Source organism: Lissotriton helveticus, chromosome 12, assembly GCF_964261635.1.
Source record: "Lissotriton helveticus chromosome 12, aLisHel1.1, whole genome shotgun sequence".
Classification (NCBI taxonomy): Eukaryota; Metazoa; Chordata; class Amphibia; order Caudata; family Salamandridae; genus Lissotriton; species Lissotriton helveticus.
This window is the reverse complement of record NC_136073.1, coordinates 63,416,993-63,441,675: the sequence shown is the minus strand read 5'-3', so window position 1 is coordinate 63,441,675 and position 24,683 is coordinate 63,416,993. Positions and strand designations below refer to the sequence as shown.

At 53.9% G+C, this 24,683-nt stretch overlaps 1 long non-coding RNA gene across 1 annotated transcript; it reads right to left on the bottom strand.

Annotated features, from left to right (window-relative positions):
* Nucleotides 1-7,728: 7,728 nt before the first annotated feature.
* LOC144798930 (uncharacterized) lies at nucleotides 7,729-12,331 on the bottom strand. Its single transcript, XR_013603701.1, has 3 exons — nucleotides 12,237-12,331; nucleotides 10,840-10,942; nucleotides 7,729-8,301 (listed from the first exon to the last, which is right to left on the bottom strand). It is a non-coding gene; the product is annotated as an uncharacterized LOC144798930 (long non-coding RNA).
* Between the last annotated feature and the right edge of the window lie 12,352 nt (nucleotides 12,332-24,683).

The following is a 24,683-nucleotide window of genomic DNA, read 5'->3' as shown; positions in this document are numbered from 1 at the left end:
ATGTTAGGTGCCCTCAACTTTTGTTTGACCTCCCCAAAGGAGCGCGCCGCTGGCCCTGGACCTCACGGGTATAGTCGGGAAAGATCATAATGGCGCAGTTTTCTTAGAGGAGCCGTTGTTGCTTGCGGGCTTCAGATAGGATAGCATCTCGGTCTTTGAAATTAAGAACCTGCATTATAATTGGGTGGGAAGGAGCGCCCGGCATTGGCTAAGGGGCCAGGGACCGATGTGCCCGCTCAATCGCAAACCAAGGGGACAAGGCTCCCTCAGGGACCCAAGATCTTAACTACTTCTCCAGGAAGTCCACTGTACAGCCTTGTTCCACTCCCTCTGGATAGCCCACCAGGTGGAGGTTATTGCGTCTAGACCTGTTTTCCGCGTCCTCCTCCCGGCGATGCAACTCCTGAGTATGGGACTGCAGATGGGCCACCTGCCCCTTGAGTTGCTGCACATCGTCCTCCACAGAGGAGATCCTGGACTCAGTTTCTTTAATCCGGGCATTTGCATTGCGAAGGTCTTGCCTGATGAGAGTCATATCTACTCTTACTTCCGCGATTTTGCCCTCCACTGAGGTCTGGGAGGCGTGGATGGCCTGGAGGATGGCGGCCAGTTTGGCGGATGGAGGAGCCTCTTGCCCAGCCACTCCCCCAGCAGCTCCCCCCTCCGGAGTGGTGAAGCGGTCCATTTTAGTTTGGGTAGCGGGGACCCTCGAAGATCTGTCTGTTCTGCCCATGTTCTGTCCCCAGGGAGGATCGGATTCTCAATGACGTCCTGCCGGACTCCACTCCAGACCACACCTGTGCCCCCGGGGATAGTGTCGGTTCCAGGACCTACGCAACAGGTGAACACGGAAGCACGGTACCAGGCGGCGCCAAGCCCGGGAAGGGGGGGGTCCCGCCAGGTCAGCCCACCTTGGCCGCAGGTCACAGGAGGTGCACCAGCAGCGGGGGAGAGAGGGGAGGAGACAGGGCGGAGGGAAGGTAGCTGTGTTCACCAGGGCCCCTCCACGCCCGCCTGCCGCCCGGCCGACGGCCAAGTCCTCCAACACAACCCAGATGCCTCAGCACCCCCACTCCTCACCTCCACACCACGGTGCAGGAGCTCGCCGTAGTCACCCCACCGACCCCCGGCAGGGCCTGCAGTATCAGCACAGGCCCCAAATCCAACAAGGGCAAGCAAGGGGCAAGCAGGCCTCACCACGTGGCCTCCGTAAGCTCTTTACTTCTCCAGGAGCCCAGCAGCAAATGCAGGCGGCGCCTCCTGGTCAGGTCTCTGCCAGGCAGAATTAGCAATGCAGCTCCAGCAGGCTATAAATAAAGTAGTAGGGCCCTGGAGGTCAGATTCACGCCGGGCGAGGCAGTGGGAGCGACAGGCCGACCAGACTCACGGGGGGGTCACTCACAACTGTCCCAGGACCCCCCTCTCACCCAGATTCACGGATCCTCAGTCCCGCCAATCGCTTTGTCCAGACCGCCACTCAGCGCCGAGGGCCATTCTCCACCACCAGCCTCAGTTCCCCGCCTCCCGATGTGGCGGCCGACACCGCGGCAGCGCCGTAGGGGGGCCGAAATGCAGCCGCAGGGCCCTCAAGTCACAGGGGGCCCCAGGGACCGCGCCTCGCCGCAGGTGAGCCAATTGCGGCAGGGTAGCAAGAACGTGGAAGAGACCGAGTTGAGAAATGCAGAAGGTATGTCGGAGCTTGACCTATTACAATGGTCCTTGTGGAGGTCTGTCTACTTGGATATTGCCCTTTGAAGAGTCACCGCCGCCCGAAATGGCAGCCGCGGCCTTCCCGCCACCCCTCAGGTTCCGAGAAGGGGAGCACAGCAAAAAGGAGCGCAGGGATAGGGCCTCCCCAACTGGGGTTATCAGCAAACGCATGGAGAGCGGGGGAGGGGGAGAAGGCGGGGGAGAGGAGCCGTGCCAACCAGTGGGCCTCCCCCCTGCCTTGCCGCCCGACCGACGGCCGAAACTCACCCCAGGCGCAGCAGCACCCCCGCTCTCCACCTCCACACAGGTCCCCCGCAGCAGGCCTCTCGCCGGATGATGGCCCACGGCGTCTGCGGCACCAGCCTAGTCCTCGGGGCAACAGGGATGCTCCGGTCACCTCCAGGCCTCTTCGCGAGCTCCGCGGGGCCTCCGCTCCCAGGAGGCGGCCCGCGGCATCAGGCTAGGCCTCTGGGCAGCAGGGATGGCCTAGGCACTTCCAGGCCTCTCGCACAAGCTCCACAGGATCACTGCTCGCAGCCGGTGGGTAGAGGGAAACCCTGTTGCGATGCCGCTTCAGAGCCGGGGAGGCGTCGCAAGGGGAACCCAGGCTCCTCAACCAGACTGTGCGGCAATAAGGGCCTCCCCCCGCAGGTAAGACCGGCCAGGATCACAGGGCCGACGAGGGTTTAGGGAGCTTTTCCGGCGGCAGCCGCCATCTTAAGAATGCCACGTGGCGGATTTAGGAAACCAGGGCGGCCCACATGGCTCGGTAATCTCCTCACGTCTCCACCGATGATGCCCCGGGGTCTCCCAGGCAGCAAAATACTAGATGTGGGGTTCAAGGGGATCCCGATGACGACGGATGGCAGAACGGATGACGGAGGAGTCTGGAGCACACCTAAGGTGCGACCGCCATCTTGGCGTTCCTGGCCACGCCCCCCAATTAAAACGAATTTTACTGTAGGCAATAGGCCTGATCAGTTTATTATGAAAAGCTATGCAAAAACACACGATCTGATGTTTTTATTGTGAAAAGCATATGTTAAAAGTTTCTAGGGATACAATATAGGTGGATTACTATTACACTGCATTAAAGCCTGCAGAGAGTTAATAGTTACCCAGAATCTCAGATATTGCCACAGTACACTCATATTTGCTCCAGTGATCGGATTTTTTAAATAATAATGGTCTCAATCGAATAGACTGTAATTGGTGTGGCGTTACTCAAGCCAGTTTTAACTACAGCTTTTATAATAACAGGGGCCTGCGATTAAAGGTTACATATTTGTCCAAAACAAAAACATGTCACTTAAAATGCTATACATAGATTATGTGGATCAAAATCAAATTCCCCTCTTGGTTTTATCTCCCTGTAGAAAGAGCGAGCAGCACGGAGAATGCACGTGACCCAGAGTGCCTGCTTCTAAGCACTATCATCAGTCACAAAAGAAAGAATAGAGTCTGGGAGGAGGAGAGAAAAATTGAAAAAATACTGGGCCGGCTGACAAGCTACGGAGTTTTGTGGCTGTTTCTGGAGACAGGCTAAGTCTGTGTGCTTCCAGTCACTAGAGAGATGTGTTTGCTCTTAGAGCACGGGTACTCATAGTACGGCCCGCAGGCCGATGGCGGCCCGGCATGCCTTCCCTGGCGGCCCGCGGACCTTGCAGACACTTTACCTTTGTTTTAAAAACAAAAAAAAATGTAAGAGTGATAGCAAACACTGAGCGCCGTGTCTCTGACAGACTCTGCTGCTCTGTGAGGGCCCAGGCATTCCAGTGATCGTCAGAGTGCAGCTGCAGGGGCGCTAAGAGGTGTAATACAAAAGCCTCATTAGCATACAAATGGTCTTTTAAAGACCTGTGAAGTGCTCGGGTGCGGCTCTGTGTGTGTGTGTGTGCCAGGAACCTGTCTCAGCCCAGGCACACACAGGCAGATGAAGAGGGTGACAATCCCCTGTTACGTTTTACTTTGTCCCGGATCTTTACTACCCGCCTCCCCAGTTTGCAGACCACCACATAACGGACATCACTACCAAGCTGTACTTTGTTGCTAAGCGAACAGAGCCAACCTGAAGACACCAACAGCAGACAGGCCCTGAAAAGAGACTGAAAATAGTGCACCGCTTGATCAAACCTGCCTTCTGGTGAGGCAAATAAGCCCATAGGAACATGTGAAAGGGGTGCTGGGAGATTGCTAAAACTGAGCCGAAAACATTTATACTGAAAGAGGTGGCTGCAGCAAAGCTCCACACACTAAAAATGTAACAGCTATGCAATAAACACAAAGAATCAAGAGGCAAGCCAGGAAATTGAGAAGCAATTGGAGGGGGATTGAGAGCGAGGGGGACAGAGCGAGGGGGACAGAGCAAGGAGGGAGACAGAGAGAGGAGGGAGACAGAGCGAGGAGGGAGACAGAGCGAGGAGGGAGACAGAGCGAGGAGGGAGACAGAGCGAGGAGGGAGACAGAGCGAGGAGGGAGACAGAGCGAGGAGGGGGACAGAGCGAGGAGGGAGACAGAGCGAGGAGGGGGACAGAGCGAGGAGGGGGACAGAGCGAGGAGGGGGACAGACAAGGAGGGAGACAGAGCGAGGAGGGAGATGGAGGGGGACAGAGCGAGGAGGGGGACAGAGCGAGGAGGGGGACAGAGCGAGGAGGGAGGTAGAGCGAGGAGGGAGGTAGAGCGAGGAGGGAGACAGAGCGCGGAGGGAGACAGAGCGCGGAGGGAGACAGAGCGAGGAGGGAACGAGAGCGAGGAGGGAGACAGATGAGGAGGGAGACAGAGCGAGAGAGAGGGAGACAGTCTGAGTGAGTAAGAGAGAGGGAGTGAGTCAGAGGGAGAAATAGGGAGAGATGGAGGGAGAGAGAGGGAGCGAGAGGTTGCGAGAAAGAGGTTGAGAGAGGGAGAGAGAGGGAGGAGGACAGAGCAAGGAGGGAGACAGAGTGAGGAGGGGGGCAGAGCGAGGAGGGGGACAGAGCGAGGAGGGAGACAGAGCGAGGAGGGGACAGAGCGAGGAGGGAGACAGAGCGAGGAGGGAGACAGAGCGAGGAGGGGGGCAGAGCGAGGAGGGGGATAGAGAGAGGAGGGGGACAGAGCGAGCAGGGGGACAGAGTGGGGAGGAAGACAGACGAGGAGGAAGACAGACTAGGAGGGGGACAGAGCGAGGAGGGGACAGAGGGGGAGAGAGAGAGGGAGACAGTCAGAGTGAGTGAGAGAGAGGGAGTGAGACAGTCTGAGTGAGACAGGGAGAAATAGGGAGAGATGGAGGGAGGGAGAGAGAGGGAGCGAGAGGTTGAGAGGGAGAGGGAGAGAGAGAGAGATGGATGTGTGTATGCTGGTTCTGGTGGCTCAGTGGACGAAAGAGTCCACTGTAGGGGCCTGTGTTCAACCCATGGTCACAGTTTTTTTGTTACTATAGCCCCGCTCCCTACTTCACTGACCCCTCCCCCACCGGTGCAGCCCTCGGACACAAACTACACTGTAAATTTGGCCCCCGAGAGAAAGTTTGTGAGTACCCATGTCTTAGAGTGTAGACGGATCAATGTAATTCCAGGTGCGCACTATTCCTGAAAGTGTAAAACAACCCTGGGCTGTTTGCAGAGTTGTACACCGTGATTCCTGCTGAGCACCTGCTATCCAAGAGTGGCGAGCATTAAATGAAGTGAGGCTATGAACGCGTTTAAGTGCTTGCAAACCATGAGGCTTTACAACTCGATATTTTGCACTCAATTATTGAGGCATTGCACCAACCTTTGCATTTTTAAATGGTGTATAGAGCCGTAGAAAGCAAATGCAAAACATTTTCTTAGGTGGCCGGGCCCTGAGCGGGGGCCAGTTTGCCTTGTGGTGGAAGGATATTCAGTGACACCCTCAGTGCGAACTCTCAGTCATCTGAGCTAGAGGTGCAGGCCAGATTTCCTTTAACGTGTCAGAAATGTTTTAAACGTGCCCTGAGTTTGAGGAATGTTCACCCAGGGGTTTAAAAAACACATACTTCACTGGGCGCCTAGAGCTAATATCTTTGTATCAATGTTCTTTGGCTGCTTGTAAATAACATAAACATGGTTACTGTTTGAGGTAAACTTGCTATGATACCAAATTAGCATATTTAATATCCTTTTGCTTAGATGTAGGCAGCTGTGCTGTTTTCCACATCTCAGAGCGGATTAAAGCCATCCTCCGTTGGGGTGAAAATGAGAAATCGCCATACATGTGTCCCATCATAAAAGAGGTTTTAAGCCAGATGACTGAGGGGCGGTGAGAGGGGGCGCAGGAGTGCTACTCACGCCCGACGTGGGTCTGCCTGGGGTCTCTCTTGGCTGCCCCCTGCTCTGTACACTGCACGGCGGCGTCTGCTGCACTTGATGGTATGCGGCTGTTGGACTTTATACATGCGTGCGGGTCGTGATGCTGTTTGGGAGGGAGAGAGGGAGGCAAGCACGGACCGACTACCATTTTGTGTGTGTAAAAGGCCGCTTTATTGAAACAGGTGCACATCACTTTTTTTACCAACTGGCTAACCGCCTTACAAAACTAGACCTCTCTAAACATCGAGTTACCTGACCCCCTTTTTGTCTTTCTCCCTCCACCCCTACGATTCCACATGATAATATCCTTCCCCCCGCAACATAACAATATATAAACAGCATTGTATCCCATGAATAACCACATTTCTCCCCTACGTCCTAAATCCAATGCCTCAGAATACCTAAATTCCTATTTGTCCTATTGCAACTGTAACCAAACTACCATCTAATGTAACCCCCAACTGTTTACCCCTTTCCCCGCTCCCGTTCCCCAAGTCCCCAAACTTAACACCAAAATACCGACCTCCAGCCAAACTTGGCCAACATTCCAACCAAACTCCGCCACCCAGGGAAAGGTGGATGCAGGTGAATACACCTCCTCCCCCTTTCCCTGCCCCCCACCCCCACTCCTGCCCGCACTGCGAAAACAACTCAAAACTGTAACCGGACTCTCATTCCCGGCGCACTCCTAACAAACGGGCCAAAACCTCCCGTAGCTCCAACAGGTACAAGTCCATCCCGATCCTCGAGAGGTGTACCCCATCCCCCCTGAACATTTCCGGTGCATCATAGTGAATGTCCCTGTGCCAGATCCTCGCAAACCCCAGATGCCGACAGAAACGCACCATTTCTACATTTATCTTCTTGTGCGCTTTGTCCACCGCCTGAGGCTGGCTCGCCCCGCGCCACACCCTCCGCGGAACCAGCTCCGTCCACACCACCGAACACCCGGCCCAACGTCACCGCAATTCTGCCAAATCTCGCCTCATCGCCCTCATTAAAACCAGGCCAGTCTCCCGAACCATATCGTTTTCCCCCAAGTGGAGAACCAAAACATCCAGGCACCGCCCCCCCTGCACCATACCGTTCAAAGAAGACATAAGTTCCTTCCAACGCATGCCCCCCTCCCCAGCCACACCACCTGAAACAGTGCAGGATTAAAGCCCAGGTTCTCCCCAAAATAGCTATCTTGGGCCTGCAATTTCGCTCTCTTCACAAACGAATGGCCCACAATCCAAATTAGCATCCCCTGTGCCGCAGGACCTGCCACCGAACCTGAAACGAAAAACAAATGTAAGTAAAATTGACCTCCCCACATGCAGCGCCACTTAAGCTAACTCAGAGCTACGCACGTACCGCCGGTAGCAGGCCGACGACCACCTCCCCAGGCGCATGATGGCCCCCCGCCCGCATCCTCGCCGATGCGCTTCCGACGCCGCCCCAATTCTGAACGAGTGCGTACCATACTGTCTTCCTTCAACCCCTAACCTACCCAGAGCTTTCCTCATCACCCCCAGCAACTGCGGCCCCGTCGCCTTTGACCCATCGGCGTGCTGGAAAACCAAACCGTCCCCCGTCCGAACGCCGTTCCAAACCAAACCCCATCGCACCGGACAAGCCAGTCCCCCCTTCTTCTGCAACTCCACCCAGTCCCCCACCCCACGCTGGTCCGTTTTCAACTGCCACAGCCAAATGCGCACTTCCCTGTGCTCCACATGCACCTCCGTCCAAACCAGACCCTGAACCGTCTTTCTGCCCACCATTTCAGACACTCGAAACGCACCAGCAAACATCCACACCATCAAAGCCGTAAACAAGTACCTTTCCCGCTCATCCACGCACACCAGATGCAACACCTCCAAAACTCTCTGCAACAGGTCCTCCGACAAAGGCCGCCGCAACACCGCTGCCCGCCCGCACTCCCGAGCCCATCCCTCCAACATCCTTGACCCGAGTTCCCCCGCGGAGGGCGCGTTATCCCAGCACAGTTTCCCCATGAAGGCTATCCCCGCCAACTTCCCTGTTATGGTCACCCTCCGCAGACCCTTGTCTATTAATGAGAGCATAAAGCGCACCACATCCTCACGCCTTGCAGCTCCCGGGGCCCTCCAACACGCCCCAGACGCCAAAAACTCCCCCCATGACGCCACATACGTTGCCCTGGTCGATTCTGCCAGTGATCCTAGAACCAGCTGTAACATCCGGTGTTGCCCACTCGCCACAGCTGAGTCGGCATGGGCGTCGGGTCCCGCTCTGCATCCTCCGCCAACCCACGGAATCTCCCCCACTGCGAACGAGACAAGGCATCCGCAATGTCATTGTCAATTCCCGGGGCGTGCACCGCGCGAAAAGCAATGTCATGTCGCAAGCAGCCCAGCACAAACACACGCAACAGCTTCAGCACTTGTTCGTCCCTTGCCGACTGCCGGTTCACCACCTGTACCACAGCCATATTGTCCACATGGTAAGTCACCCGTCGGTGTGCGAGCACTTCCCCCCACAGCCAAATCGCCACCACCAAATGGAAAAGCTCCAAAAAGGCAATACTCCGGCCCCCACCTTGCCACTCTCGGGGCCAACTCTCCGCACACCATTTCCCGTTCCAGTACAGACCGAAACCGTCACTGCCCGCCGCATCCGAGAAAATCTGCACCTCCCAAACCATGTCCACGTCCCGCTGTAAGGGCACACCGTTGAACTGGTTCAAGAAAAACTGCAACATCCGCAGATCTTCCCGCACGCCCGCCGACAAACGCACGCGGTGGTGTGGAGGCCTGCTGCCCGCCAGCGCCCTACCCAAACGCCTACAGAATGTCCTCCCCACTCGCACCACTCTGCACGCAAAATTTAGGTGGCCCAACAGCACCTGAATGTCCAGGACCGCCACCTTGCGCTTTGCCACCATCATTTCCAGCAATCCCAACAACTGTCTCTTTTTGTCGTCCGGCAACCGTGCCTCCATCCGCACTGAGTCAGGCTCAATGCCCAAAAACGACAGCGCCGTGCCTGGTCCCACTGTCTTTTCCGGTGCCAATGGCACACCTAGGTCCTCCATGAGCTCCTGAAACCTGTCCAGCGCCACCTGGCAGTCCGTGGAGTCTGGGGCCCCGACCAAGAAAAAGTCATCCAGGTAGTGCTTAACTCCCTGGTGACCCGTGCGTTCCGTAAAAATCCACTGGAGGAAAGTGCTAAAACATTCAAAAAGGGCACAAGACATCGAGCAGCCCATCGGCAGCGCCTTGTCCACATACCAGCGGCCGCGAAACTGGATTCCCAGTAGGCACCAGTCGTCTGGGTGAACCGGCAACAACCGGAAAGCCGATTTGATATCGCACTTAGCCATTTTCGCACCGGGGCCTGCCTCTACCACCAGAACCATGGCCGCCTCCACCGAGGAGTACGACACCGTGGCCTCCTCCTCATCAATGAAGTCGTTCACCGACCCCCCTTCCGGCCAAGATAGATGTTGGATGAGGCGAAACTGCCCTGCCTCTTTCCTGGGCACCACTCCAATGGGGGACACTATCAAATGTTCCAAAGGCCAATCCAAAAACGGACCTGCCATGCGCCCTTCCTGTACCTCCCTGTCCAATTTGCTCTGCACCACCTCCGGGTGTTCCCTTGCGGACCGCAGATTGTCCGCCCAACGCCTCTGTCGCGGCCCCCCATAACCTAGCCGAAACCCCACCCGGAAACTGTCTCGCAAACACTCGGCGGCCCCCAAGTCCGGGTAAGTATGCAGGGCCACTGTCAAGCGTTCCAACCTAACCGGAGTACGAGCCATAGGTCCCAGAGCCCCTACCCCCTCGCCCGCTGCCCGCCTGTGGGACAGCTCCGTGACGCGTGCCTCCTACCGGCGCTTGGGCTCCCCCCTGCGGACGTGTGGGGCACCAGCAACGGGCCACGGGGTGTCCGTACCTACCGCAGCCCGAGCATTCATGCTTAAAACGGCAATGCTCCCTGGCACACGTACCTCGGTTAAAATCCCAACATGCGCCCGCCGCTCCGGGTTGGCTCCTGGCCCCTGTTCCCACCCCCCCACGGGTGGGGCGCCCCTGAAAGGGCTGGTACACTAACGGCAAACCGCTGGCGGTAAATATGGCCTTCCCTGACCCCGCCAGCCCCATCGTGTGCTGTCAGAAATCGCAGTCCAGCTCCCCCCACTTGGCCTCCGGATCCCACGCCATTTGAGCCCGAAACTCCTCGTCGTACTGCGCCCATGCGTAACCCCCCCATGTGATCTGCGCCTTCCGTATAACATCCATGTATTTGAACATGGACACCGACCGCTCCGGAAATTTCTCGCAATATACGCTTGCGAAGATTAAAAAGGCCGCCGTCCAATTTTCAATCGTCAAAGGCACCCTCGGCCGCTTCTGCAACTCGTATTCCTCCTCCTTTGACCCCTCTTTCGATCTGACCTCCCGGTGGAGCAACTTCAACAGCTCCACATACTCTCCTTTCCATATCCTCTCTTTGGTGGACGCCATTAAATGCGCCCCTAACGGCTTCGTGACCCCCATATAAGGGAGCCGCTTTATCTTCAGCTCCTTACTCTCCACCTTCTCCCCACTGCCACCCGACTCCACCTTCTCCCCACTGCCGCCCGACGCCGAATCCCCCGCCGCACTAACCAAGGTCCTGAGTGTCTCCCCGGCCGCCGGCCCTGTCGCTCCCGGTGCACCATTCACCGCCAGCGCCAACACCACCTCTTCTGAACCCACGCCTTTATCCTTCACATATTTGCCTTTGCACAACCGGTCACTCCCCCCTTCTCCCCCGTCCCCCACCCCCACAGACACCATGCGCGTCGCAATGCTTTTACCTGGCACCAGCGCCTCCCCTTGTCGCTCCACACCTCTCCGCTCCATCGCCGGCCAGTCCCTGTTTTGTGTCCGGGCCGTATCCGCACCCAGGCCCCGTGACACCTGTAAGAAAGAGCTCACACCATTAACGGGCCCCCTTCCGCCCTCGCCCTCCCGTAACTCTCCTTCCTCCAAACTCTCCTCATCACCTTCACGAAGCTCTACCCCACCCCACCTATACGTCTGGCGAGCCAGTGGGGGCGCCGACTGCACCCTAACCGCTGCCCGCTCCCCTCCTCTACCACCCGACCATACAAAACAGTCCTCCTCCATGCTGCTCTCCGTCCGCCGTTGGACCCCAAGCCGTGGGGGCCCTGTGGGGTGATGGGCCAGCGAGCCCACCAGGGGCCTTCGTGTGCCAGCCATGTCGAGGTCCCTCGCTGTCTCTGGGCCTGTTGCAAGAAACACGGCCCTCCCTTCACCTTGGCGCCGTTCCGCCGCACCAAGCCTGGCCAAGTCTAGAGCCTCGCGCTGCGCAGTCCCCTGCACTAAAAATGGTACTGCTGATGTGCTGGGTCCCTGCCACTGCGCGCCCCCTCCGCCTTCCCGCCGCCTGTCCCGCGACCCCACGACCTCTCCCCCTTCCTCCTCATCGCTCCAAGCCAGTTCCCCAATCCCCCCCACCCCCGGGGAGACCTCCGCCACCTCCCCCGCCTCTCTGCCTGCTCCACCCGTGGCACCGTCCCCTCCCCCCTCACTGGCCTGCCCCCTGTCTCACCTTGTGCCTCTCTCAACCCCTCCACCCAGGAATCAAAAACGTCCAGGCCTTCCCAGTCCTGGTCGCCCTCCCCTGCGTCTATCAATATGGGGGAGACCCAACCGCTCCCACTCAGCTCCTCCCTCCACCCCCCCACATCTCCTAATCTCTGCCCCCTCGGCACCCCCCCTCCAACGCCCTACCTCACCGCCCCCTGTGCCCCCCTTCTGCCCTCCGACCTCGTCTCCTGTCTGCCCCTCCCACCCTCCCAGTTGTCCCCCTGTCTGGCTGGTGAGGGGCTCCTAGTCCTCCCCCCCCGCCCTGTACCCCCTGCCTGTCCCCTGTCAGGGGGCCCTGCTCTCTTTTGGGCCTACCTGCCCCCCTGCCCTGGGCCTGCTTCAGTGTTCAAAATGCCCGCCCCCCCACTGCCTTCTGCCCTGGGTCAGCCGACGTGCTAGCGAGCTCCCGCGCGTCACCGCGCTGTCCCTTCTCTGCCTTCCCCTCACGCGGCCTGTCAGTGTCCTCCGCCCCTCGCTTAGAAGTGCGGCGCTCTCGCAGCGAGGCGCCTTTCTTCGCACGCTTCCCCCCCGGCGGCTGCCCCGCCCCCTCAACTACTCCGCGGGCCACGCCCCTGGCCTCAGCGCTGCCCCCGGCACCCACCTGCAGCTTTTGCGATTTTCTCGGCGGCGAGCAGGCGAGAATCGCCGCCGCCACTCCTGCCGCGGCGCGCCTCGGCGGGCGTGTCGCCGCCACCGGGCCCACCAAGAGGTCCATCCGCCCCGCCTCACTCAGCAGGCGGATGGCCTCCAACACCCGGTAATCCCCTTTGTCCGCCATCTGTCTTATGCTCGCTTCCGCTACCTAGCAAACCGCGCCGACAACCTGAAACGCTGCCCACCCACGCTAGATACAAAAACCTCTCTCCCACAAAAACCTCTCTCCGCTCCCAGCCACCAGGTTTCAATACCTAAAATGGTATTTGGGAAGCCCCTTTTATCGTTGGGCTAGAAATTGGTACTTTGGGCTGCCTTTGGGCTATAACCAAAAGCAGCCCAAAACGGCAAAATGGCCGCGCCCATGGCTCGCTCCCTCCCCCTCCCAAAACAGCCCGGGGGACAGACCTCGTTGCTCGGCTGCCCCCCAAACCCCTCATGTGGCGTGTGACCTGCACGGGTGTCTGTTTCTACTAGTTGTTTAAGTATGACTTTTTGTGCTGCGTAAATGAATGGCTGTGTCTCTTGTTGGTTTGTGGGAATTGACTCGTGTGTGTGTGTGTGTGCCTGCGTGCCACCAGTTGTGATAATTAACTTGACACGCAGCGATGACGTGTTAGTCCGCAATGCACGCGTCGCCGTCACGGTGGGTTTATGCAATGCAAGAAAAGTATGGGAAAGCATTTGCGAGTGGTACTAAAAAGAGGGTTTTTTTCTCCACACTGAACGCCCACTACTCCCCCCTCCCCCCCAACACCCCGAAAAAAAAAAAAGACTACCTGCAGTCGAGCACATTAGCCCACTGAGCTATTCTTTTAATTCTTTCCCGGGCAGGCTGACCGGCCCCAGCACACAGCAGGTGTCGTGGCCAGAGGCTATTAAAGCGCCTTTCGGGAAGTTTCCTGGGGTTGGCGCGTCTTTTGTCCCTTCAAAGGTCGTTGTTGACCTTTGCAGGTGATGGGCGGGGGTGTGAATGGCTCTGAGCAGGCCACTCGCGCTCCCATTCGAGCGGTGTTCATTCATTTAAACGCAGTAATGGCCCCCTTAGTGCGTGCTTTGTCAGGGAAGTGGCCGCCCCACCCACCAACCTGCCGAAGTGCACCCCGGGAGGCCACGCCCCTGGTGACCGTCGGAGAGAGGTGCATTCTAGAGCTGTCAGTGAGACCCACTCTACGAGGCTGCAGTCCAGTGCAACCATCACTCTTGAGCGAGACCCCGGTAAGATACAGGGCTGCCAGCTAGGGCCCTCGTCACCAGGGAGATACAGGTCGACAAGCGAGTGAAGTGACACCCTCTTCAGTGAGCGAGACTGCAACAACTTACATGACGGACAGACAGTGCAATCATTTCAGTGTGTGAGACTAATTGAAATTAGAGTGCTGCCAAACTGTGCAAATCTCGCCAGTGAGTGAGACACCCTAAGTTACAGGGCTGCCGACCTGTGCAATCCTCACCAGTGAGTGAGACAGCCGTAAGTTACAGGGCTGCCAACATGTGCAATCCTCACCAGTGCAATCCTCACCAGTGAGTGAGACAGCAGTAAGTTACAGTGCCTCCGACCTGTGCAATCCTCGGCAGTGAGTGAGACAGCCGTAAGTTACAGGGCTGCCAACATGTGCAATCCTCACCAGTGCAATCCTCACCAGTGAGTGAGACAGCAGTAAGTTACAGTGCCTCCGACCTGTGCAATCCTCGGCAGTGAGTGAGACAGCAGTAAGTTACAGGGCCGCTAACCTGTGCAATCCTCACCTGTTAGTGAGACTCTAATTAAAGTTAGGGTGCCGCCAACCAGTGCAATCCTCGCCAGTGAGTGAGACAGCCGTAAGTTACAGGGCTGCCGACCTGTGCAATACTCACCAGTAAGTGAGACAGCCGTAAGTTACAGGGCTGCCAACATGTGCAATCCTCACCAGTGCAATCCTCACCAGTGAGTGAGACAGCAGTAAGTTACAGTGCCTCCGACCTGTGCAATCCTCGGCAGTGAGTGAGACAGCAGTAAGTTACAGGGCCGCTAACCTGTGCAATCCTCACCTGTGAGTGAGACTCTAATTAAAGTTAGGGTGCCGCCAACCTGTGCAATCCTCACCAGTGAGTGAGACAGCCATTAGTTACAGGGCCTCCGACCTGTGCAATCCTCGCCAGTGAGTGAGACAGCCGTAAGTTACAGGGCTGCCGACCTGTGCAATCCTCGCCAGTGAGTGTGACAGCAGTAAGTTACAGTGCCTCCGACCTGTGCAATCCTCGCCAGTGAGTGAGACACCCTAAGGTACAGGGCTGCCAACCAGTGCAATCCTCGCCAGTGAGTGAGACAGCCGTAAGTTACAGGGCTGCCGACCTGTGCAATCCTCGCCAGTGAGTGAGACAGCAGTAAGTTACAGTGCCTCCGACCTGTGCAATCCTCGCCAGTGAGTGAGACACCCTAAGGTACAGGGCTGCCAACCTGTGCAATCCTCACCAGTGCAATCTTTGCCAGTGAGTGAGACAGCCATTAGTTACAGGGCCTCCGACCTGTGCAATCCTCGCCAGTGAGTGAGACAGCCGTAAGTTACAGGGCTGCCAACCAGTGCAATCCTCACCTGTGAGTGAGACAGCAGTAAGTTACAGTGCCTCCGACCTGTGCAATCCTCTGCAGTGAGTGAGACAGCAGTAAGTTACAGGGCCGCTAACCTGTGCAATCCTCGGCAGTGAGTGAGACAGCCGTAAGTTACAGGGCTGCAAACCAGTGCAATCCTCACCTGTGAGTGAGACTCTAATTAAAGTTAGAGTGCTGCCAACCTGTGCAATCCTCACCAGTGAGTGAGACAGCCATTAGTTACAGGGCTGAGACTCTAATTAAAGTTAGAGTGCTGCCAACCTGTGCAATCCTCACCAGTGAGTGAGACAGCCATTAGTTACAGGGCCTCCGACCTGTGCAATCCTCGCCAGTGAGTGAGACAGCCGTAAGTTACAGGGCTGCCGACCTGTGCAATCCTCGCCAGTGAGTGAGACAGCAGTAAGTTACAGTGCCTCCGACCTGTGCAATCATCGCCAGTGAGTGAGACAGCCGTAAGTTACAGGGCTGCCAACCTGTGCAATACTCACCAGTAAGTGAGACAGCCGTAAGGTACAGGGCTGCCAACCAGTGCAATCCTCACCAGTGAGTGAGACAGCCGTAAGTTACAGGGCTGCCGACCTGTGCAATACTCACCTGTAAGTGAGACAGCCGTAAGTTACAGGGCTGCCAACCTGTGCAATCCTCACCAGTGCAATCCTCGCCAGTGAGTGAGACAGCCATTAGTTACAGGGCCTCCGACCTGTGCAATCCTCGCCAGTGAGTGAGACAGCCGTAAGTTACAGGGCTGCCGACCTGTGCAATCCTCGCCAGTGAGTGAGACAGCAGTAAGTTACAGGGCCGCTAACCTGTGCAATCCCAACCAGTGAGTGAGACAGCCGTAAGTTACAGGGCTGCCAACCAGTGCAATCCTCACCTGTGAGTGAGACTCTAATTAAAGTAAGAGTGCCGCCAACCTGTGCAATCCTCACCAGTGAGTGAGACAGCAGTAAGTTACAGGGCTGCCAACCTGTGCAATCCTCATCAGTGAGTGAGACAGGCATTAGTTACAGGGCCTCCGACCTGTGCAATCCTCGCCAGTGAGTGAGATAGGCGTAAGTTACAGGGACGCCAACCAGTGCAACCTCGCAAGTGAGTGAGACAGCCGTTGGTTACGGGGCCACCAACCTTTGCAATCCTCACCAGTGAGCGAGGCAGCCGTAAGGTACAGGGCCTCCGACCTGTGCAATCCTCCCCAGTGAGTGAGACTCTAATTAAAGTTAGATTGCCGCCAACCTGTGCAATCCTCGCCAGTGAGTGAGACAGCCATTAGTTACACAGCCTCCGACCTGTGCAATCCTCCCCAGTGAGTGAGACTCTAATTAAAGTTAGAGTGCCGCCAACCTGTGCAATCCTCGCCAGTGAGTAAGACAGCCATAGGTTACAGGGCCGCCAACCTGTGCAACCCTCACCAGTGAGCGAGGCAGCCGTAAGGTACAGGGCTGCCAACCTGTGCAATCCTCACCAGTGAGCGAGGCAGCCGTAGGTTACAGGGCTGCCAACCAGTGCAATCCTCACCAGTGAGTGAGACAGGCATTAGTTACAGGGCCTCCGACCTGTGCAATCCTCGCCAGTGAGTGAGACAGCCGTAGGTTACAGGGCCGCCAACCAGTGCAATCCTCACCAGTGAGTGAGACAGCCATAGGTTACAGGGCCTCCGACCTGTGCAATCCTCGCCAGTGAGTGAGACAGCATTAAGTTACAGGGCCTACAACCCGTGCAATCCTCGCCAGTGAGTGAGACAGCCGTAGGTTACAGTACTTCCAACCCGTGCAATCCTCACCAGTGAGTGAGACAGCCGTAAGTTACAGGGCTGCCAACCCGTGCAATCCTCACCAGTGAGTGAGACAGCCGCAAGTTACAGGGCTGCCAACCAGTGCAATACTCACAAGTAAGTGAGACAGCCGTAAGTTACAGGGCTGCCAACCTGTGCAATCCTCACCAGTGAGTGAGACAGCCATAGGTTACAGGGCCGCTAACCAGTGCAATCCTCACCAGTGAGTGAAACAGCCGTAGGTTACAGGGCCGCCAACCTGTGCAATCCCCACCAGTGAGTGAGACAGCAGTAAGTTACAGGGCTGCCAACCTGTGCAATCCTCACCAGTGAGTGAGACAGCAGTAAGTTACAGGGCCGCCAACCTGTGCAATCGCCACCAGTGAGTGAGACAGCCATAGGTTACAGGGCCGCCAACCAGTGCAATCCTCACCAGTGAGTGAGACAGCCATAGGTTACAGGGCCGCCAACCTGTGCAATCCTCACCAGTGAGTGAGACAGCCATAGGTTACAGGGCCGCCAACCTGTGCAATCCTCACGAGTGAGTGAGACAGCAGTAAGTTACAGGGCAGCCAACCTGTGCAATCCTCACCAGTGAGTGAGACAGCAGTAAGTTACAGGGCTGCTAACCTGTGCAATCCCCACCAGTGCGTGAGACAGCCGTAAGTTACAGGGCCGCCAACCAGTGCAATCCCCACCAGTGCGTGAGACAGCCGTAAGTTACAGGGCCGCCAACCTGTGCACTCCTCCCCAGCGAGTGAGACTCTAATTAAAGTTACAGGGCTGCCAAACTGTGCAATCCTCACCTGTGAGTGAAAGAGCCATAAATTACAGGATTGCCAGCCAGTGCCACCCCCAGCAGTGAGTGAGACTACGGTGAGGTGCATTGGTGGTAGTCAGCGCCACCAGCTGGTACTTGCTTTCCTGCCAGCCATTGTTTTCACTGAGTAATTAGGCTACAGAGCTGCCATTCTCAGAAACTGCAGGAGTACGATGGCTGCCTCCCCGTGCTATTCCCTGCACATACTGCATTGCAGAGAAATGTAAAAAAAAACAAGCATAGGCAAAGCCAGTAGTTCTTGCTTTTGTAAGATCTATTGGCTTTGTTGGAATGGAGTGACATTGTGTGGTGTGTAATTCTGTGTTGTGATATTGTATTGAGTGCAATTGTGTGATGTGAAGTGGAATTATATGATGTGGAATGGTATTGTGTAGTGTGGAACTGTGTGGTGTGGAGTGGAATAGTGTGGGTGGTGTAGAATGGTATTGTGTGGAACTGTGTGGGATGGAGTGTAATTGGGTGGCAAGCAATGGGGTGAATTTGTGTGAAGTGGAATTGTGTGGTGTAGAATTGGAGTGGAATTGCTTGGCATTTAGTGGCATGGAGCTGTGTGGAGTAGAGTGGAATGGATTTGAGTTGAGTGGTATTGTGTGTCATGGAATTGCATGGTGTGGAATTGTGTGGCCTGGAGTGGCACTGTGTGGTCTGGAGTGGCACTGTGTGGTGTGGAAAGTTGCCCAAGTTGGCCCTGAATTGCCCTGTAGTGCTTCAAAGCCTCGTGCAATATAAATGCAATTATAATCCAATGCATTAACAATTATCTTGGCGCACCGTCTTTGTAAACATCTTACGCCTTTGATCAGATGCAGGAGCTGCTAGTATTTGCAGCAGGTCTGTGAGAACTGGTTTGTTTATACGTAAATGTGCTTTAAACTGGGAGGTGCTAGTGGGCGAGGGACTAACATATATTGTACTGGTTTGGGATAAAGGAGAATTGCCCTAAAGCGCTTTGAAGCCTTGTGCTATGTAAATGCCATCATAATTCAAAATGTTACCAATTATCTTGAACTGCGATTTACGTAAACATTTGACACCTTTGATCCGATGCAAGAGCTTGTTAGTATGTACAACGCTTCTGCAAGAACTCAGCCACGCAACTGAAGCAAAACTGAAACGAAGCGCTTGCCACACCGTCTCAGCACATATTTCTTTCTTTCTTTGAAAAGTTTTATAAAGGGCTGGCTAGACCCGGAGGTATTAGAGCGCTTTACATGAGATAGGACATTGTTTCAGTACTTTGTTACATAGTTACATCAGTTAAAGTTCCAGTTGCAGTTACCAGTACATGCTTAGGAGAAACACGTGAGCTTATACAATAATATAAGATATTAGCACATAGCATATCCAAGACGCACGTCTTATGGGGAGTGGAAGGTAGTGGGGGAAAGGTAAACAGGAGGGGGAGAGCAGACAGAGTCAGTTAGACCTGAAGTGGGAAATTACTCCAGGGGGAACAAAATAGTAAAAGCAGTCAAAGAGAGAGACAGATGAAACCGTGAAGAACAGTGAAAAACAATGTCCGATGTCTGGCTGGGTAGGTGACGGTCAAGGGGGTGTCCCATACACTACAGCCTACATGGAATATGTCATAAAATAGACCCTTAGTCGGCGAGACCAACAGTGACCTGCTATAAGCGTACTTTAAAATATAAGAAAACAATCAGTGTTCTTGAAAAGTCGCTCGACTCGTTCCCTCGACAAGAGGTAATGCACACGTGAGTGCTGACGAGCAGCAGGCACCATGGTCCTTTCCTGAAACAGACACAACGTGAAGGCTCCCTACGTCTCGTCGTTGGGCAGCCTCTAAAAGAGAGGTTGGTATCTGCGAATGGAGCACATTCTGCCGGGGCTGGAGACAGACGGGATTTATTTGAACAGGGCACCTACTGTCGTAACCAGGAGAGAACAACTACACAAGCAGACCAGGGATTGGCTGGTGTGAAGCAGAGAGGGAGGTACCACCAGGAGCCCTTAGAGGGGTGCGGAAGCAGAACTAGCTGTTCATGAGGCGCTCCCCAAACTGCACAGCTTGGAGGCAGCCGAGAGCAGACTGGGAATTTTTGTAACACGTGTGTAAGGACCGTTTCAATGCACTGCTAATGTCAACAGTTTACATCAAGGGTGTAGCTACCACTGGTGCAACAGGTGCAGTGCACCGGGGGCCAGAGCCATGAGGGGCCCACTCAACCCTGACGATTGCTGTATTTACTACCCAACAGCAGTCAAAATGGTCCATTTTCCTAGTTTGCACCAGGGCCTTTGGCATCCTTGCTACCCTACTGGTTTACATAAGAGAGCAAGGCTGTGTTTAGCTTCAGTGCAACAATTCTGAGGCACAACCAGGTCTGCGGGCCTTTGCATCACCCACACGGCTCCAGAGAGCTCATTTTGTGTGTGAGAGTGAAGCTGCTACTTAAAATAGAGTCTGAAAGCACGTGGGCAGTGCCAAAACCTAGAAACACAGTTCCAAAGCTGGCGAATAACCCACGTGCAGTCAAACTTGCTCTAGGTTTGCTATGGGCGTGCACAGAAGAGCGACTCTTGGACTAACAAATGTTCTTTTCAGTGTCACCGAGCAGTACGGAAGAAGTGAGCAATCCTCCTTTATAGGCTGGGAAGGCAGCAGCTCTTTCAGATGTACATTTCTACTTCTGAAAACCTGAGGAACCGACACGTTTCCCTCAATAAAAACAATATTCCCAGTAGATAGGCAAAATGATATAGACCTGGAGTGGCAAAGTGAGCAACATATATCGTACAGGTTTGCGATAAAGGAGATGGAGCCAGGTGGGAGAAGTGAAAGAAATAGTATTGGAATCACAGCACGAGCAGCGGACTGACACTAGTTAAGATAAATCAATCTGTGCTCCATTCATGCTCCACAGAAAGAAAAGGAAGTGATGCCTTGCATGCACTGCCAAATTAGAAGGCAGCAAAGAAGGGTGATTTTGATGCCAATGAAAATTAATTAATGGGCATGCTAAATGCCTTTTTTTCGACTTTTTTTCAGAACCAATAGATTGTCACCAAGCGATGTCGCATGTGCGCTTCCTGCAAGTGATACCTAAAAATGTGTATAATCACCAGCAGTAGCAACTCGCTGTACACTGCAGCAAAGGTATTTGCTGAAAAGATTGATGTGCTTGTGTGACATGTACAGTTTGTTCATGCAGTAAAAGGACTCTGACAATGCAGCAGTATGCAGTATGAGAAAGTGCATTGAATAGGATGCACATTTTGAAAGCACATACAGTAGATGGAAAAGGTGTATGAAGTGGTATTTTTCTGGCTCGTAAAATATACCAAGATCACATTTACTGGAGTGTTTACAAACAGGAGTTTGCCTATTCTGCTGTCAAGTGCAATACCAGATACCCCAGCTGGACCTTCATTCTGAATGTGAAGATACAATTCTGATTTGTGTGGTACCTCCTGTTAGTGTGCAAAACCATGATGAGTTTTGGGATCACTATCCGAGAAGCCGGCAGGCCTTGGGAGGCCCTGCACTGCCTAGCATGGCCTAGCTCTTTTGCATACTTGTTAAGAGCCACACTACCCATCACATTACCATACAGGGCTTGTGGGAGGAGGGACGCTGAACAATGCCTTTAGTGATCTAGGAGGCAAGCCAGTTGTCAGGTGCACCCTAGAGGTGGTCTAGATTCTTATAAATAGAGCAGCATTATCTAAGGTATGAAGTACCCCCCCTGCCGTACATTATAAGGATATTGCAAGTGACCAAGGAATTCCATAACCATGTAGAGGCTAGAGGCCGAATTCCGTTATAAGGTTATGGAACTCCGAGGTAACTGACAATATCTTTAGCATATACTCCAGATGGTACTTTATTCCATATAATACATGGTCACACCATCATCTTTCCTACAAACAACTTACAATCTTGGTGCATAACTCTTCCATATGAAATAGTGAGCATGTTTGCAAACATGAAGAATAAAAATAAAACATCTTATGCAAGATTAAACACATCAAAAACTTGTTTGATATTTGTTGCAAAGAAATATTGGAAACAATTCAATCCGAGTCATTTTTTTTTAAAAAGCTGCACTTGCTTGGAATGCAAAAAAAATGGAACTTTTATCTATCTAAGGAGTGCAAAACATAAAAAAACCTCTCTGCTTATCATTGTAAGCTATTAAAACAGAGCAGAAGAAAGTAAAGCAATGCTCCTCGTTTTCGTTGCTTTAAGCAACTGCTTCAGTTATGCTCCATGACCTGACCTGCCTGTCACCTCAGCTGCTGGCTATGGCAGAAAGACATTGTGATGTCAGAACTCGACTGTGATAACTTATAATAGTCGAGTTCTGATGTCTTCTCTTTATAATCAGCGACAGAGTGCATCACTAGTCACCGATTATAAAGAAATTAGAGACATGCATTTATACAGGGATTACAGAATCCCATGTATTTTAGGGCCTGATTTAGATCTTGGTGGATGTGTTATTCTGTCACAACAGTGATGGAAATCCTGTCCACTGAAATAGAAATCCCATAGGATATAATGCGATTTATATTTCAGCGGACGGGATATCCGGCACCTTTGTGACCGAGTAACCCATCCGCCAAGATCTGAATCAAGCCTCTAGTCTAGAACACGTTTTTCTATCGCTCGAGTTCTCAACTCACATATTTCAAGGTACTTTCATATGGAGTAATGAAGAAATAGGAGGATCGGGGAAAAAAATATTTGCCTAAGATCACACAATTTGATTAAGCGAGGAACCCTTGTTTTCTGGTTTCAGTTTGTACAAGTCAGCCACTAAATGAGCATTTATTTGTCTTTCCTTTTTACCTCAAAATGTAATGCTTTGCTTTCAACTCTGTAAAAGACTTTAGAGAAAGGGCAGAAGGCAGAAACCACTTCAAAGCTTGGCTCGTTTTTGTCTTGAGGTTCCAGAAGGACCTTGAGCTAAGCCAGAGCCAGGCATCTGGCTTGAGTTTCCAGTGGTTCGCCCTCCTCTAATAACAACAGAAGACAGGTTGTTTTGTGTACCCTGCATAATCTGCAGCACTCCCAAAGAAGCAAATTGATACATCTGATTATGTGTTTAACTTGCATTTTATTTTACCTGTTGTACATGTTGGTGAGTGCTTTCAGTCTTTCTGTACCCCTAAGTTGCAGGCAGAATATAGTTCTATGTCTTGTGATGAGTTGTAGTGTCTGAATACAACCAATCCTGACTTAGCTATGTATCTGTGGGAGCGAGAGGTGAATGCCAGAAGCTGGTTCCCAATGCCACAGAGGTTCTGCAACCACCTGAGAAATAAATATATCTCCAGCTGAGAACAGCACCCAGTGGAAAGGGGAAGTGGAGAAAATAACAAAATATGGTGTCCTTGAGGTCCCTTCCAGATAAATGCCTCAATTCTCCAAACTGAGATTCCCTCATTGTTCTAGTATCGTTGTGCGTCTACAAGAATTCAATATGTTTTGTTTTAGGACCTTCCCTTCTCTAGCATAAACATAATCAATCAATTGAATATAAATTGGTAAGTGTCGTGGGGACACACATTTTTGCCGGACGTCGTGCGACAGCGTCGGGGACACTCTTTTGGACTCTATGTGCGGTGAGTTCAGGCCTTATGACTGGCAAACCCCCCCCCTCCGCCGACTCCCTCTTTTGTGGAGGTTGAGTCTGGCCAGACGGCTTGCGTGTCAACGGGCCGCTGGGGACGTGGGGGGTGTGTAAGAGTCATCCGGTGGCCCTTCCAGCCGACCCTGTGTCGCGCTTCCGAGGGGTGTGTGTCGTGCGCTGCCAGGCGGGTCGCTGCACGCATTGGGGGGGCCTCGCCAGGGGGCCCCACGTTGCTGGCCATATGTCTGTATGGCTGTTAATGTCTTGGGATCTTCTGTTATCCCCTTGCCCGGCCCCCTTCACGCAAGGTTTTTGAACACAGCCTAGCTTCTGCCGGTCGGAGTGGCTGAAGAGCGACAAGGGCTGTGGGGAGGGCCCTAACTGGGTTGAGTCTGTAGGTCGTCTCCCCGCCCCCACTCTATCTTTGTGGGGTGCACGGCCATATCGTGGCCGGGATGCGATCAGTAAGGATCTGTCGGAAAGGGGCGTGTGAGGCAGGTTTCCTCCGTGCGGGCCCGTCGGCCAACCATCTTTGTGCTGCCTGGTTAGCTCAGTTGTTAGAGCATGGGGATATTAATTACCAAAGTCTCAGGTTCGATTCCGCATGGGCCACTCCGTTAATTTCCTACACTTCGATGGGGTGTGTGGTCCAATTTTCCTGGGCATTGTGGCTGCCCCCTTCAGAACTTGTCCCCTCGGGGCGTTAAGCCCCCCTTGTGCGCACGCGACGGCATTCCCTTATCCCCGCTGTCTATTAGTTGTTTTCCCTAACTGTCACGGCCCAATCGGGGGGGGGTTACTGATTGGAGGCAGGGGGTGGCACATCAAGTGGGGTTGACACCGTAGGCTCAGAGGTCTCTTGGTGACCGACCGTGTAGTCGCTTGGTCCGCGCGCAAGTTGGCCCCTGTTCCTTGCGGGGTCTCGGGGCACTATGGTACGTCTTCCCCCTCCCCCCCCTACCTTGCAGCATGGCACGGAAACAGTTTGGGATAGAGAATTTTGCTCACGAATTTATACTTTGTGCCGTGCATATATTGCTAGATGTTTTCTACTTGTTTTGGGGAGAGGAGCTGGCCTAACGGCTAGGGCGCTCGACCTCGGACCTGGGGGATCTGGGTTCGAGTCTCGGTAACGACGCCAACACCTCCTGTGGTTCCGGGCAAATCACTATGCATAATATACATATTTCTGCGTTAGACAGAAATTCTTACTGTTTTACAATGCTTATAATTCCTGATAAGCTAATTTTCTTATCGATTTACACTCTTCCTGGTTTTGCAGATAAGGCATATCTACATGTTTCAATCTGCCGCTGGAAAGCATCCGAGGGTGGTGCAAGATCTGGCTCCTCGTGTATTATGTATGTCCACATGATTTCGCCGGCTCTGTCAAAACATCCAGGCTCCTACATCTTTAGGCGGGTAATCTCCGGAGGCGTGTAGTGAGCGGACAGTGTGAATCATTCAGCCCTTTAGTCCCCAGCGTGCCATTGTTGGCCTGTGATGTGCTTCCTATTTACGAAGGAGATTCCTTGCATACCAGGGGTACTTCGGGAAACGTGGTGTGCTCTGTGAGCGGATCGTTTTCAGTT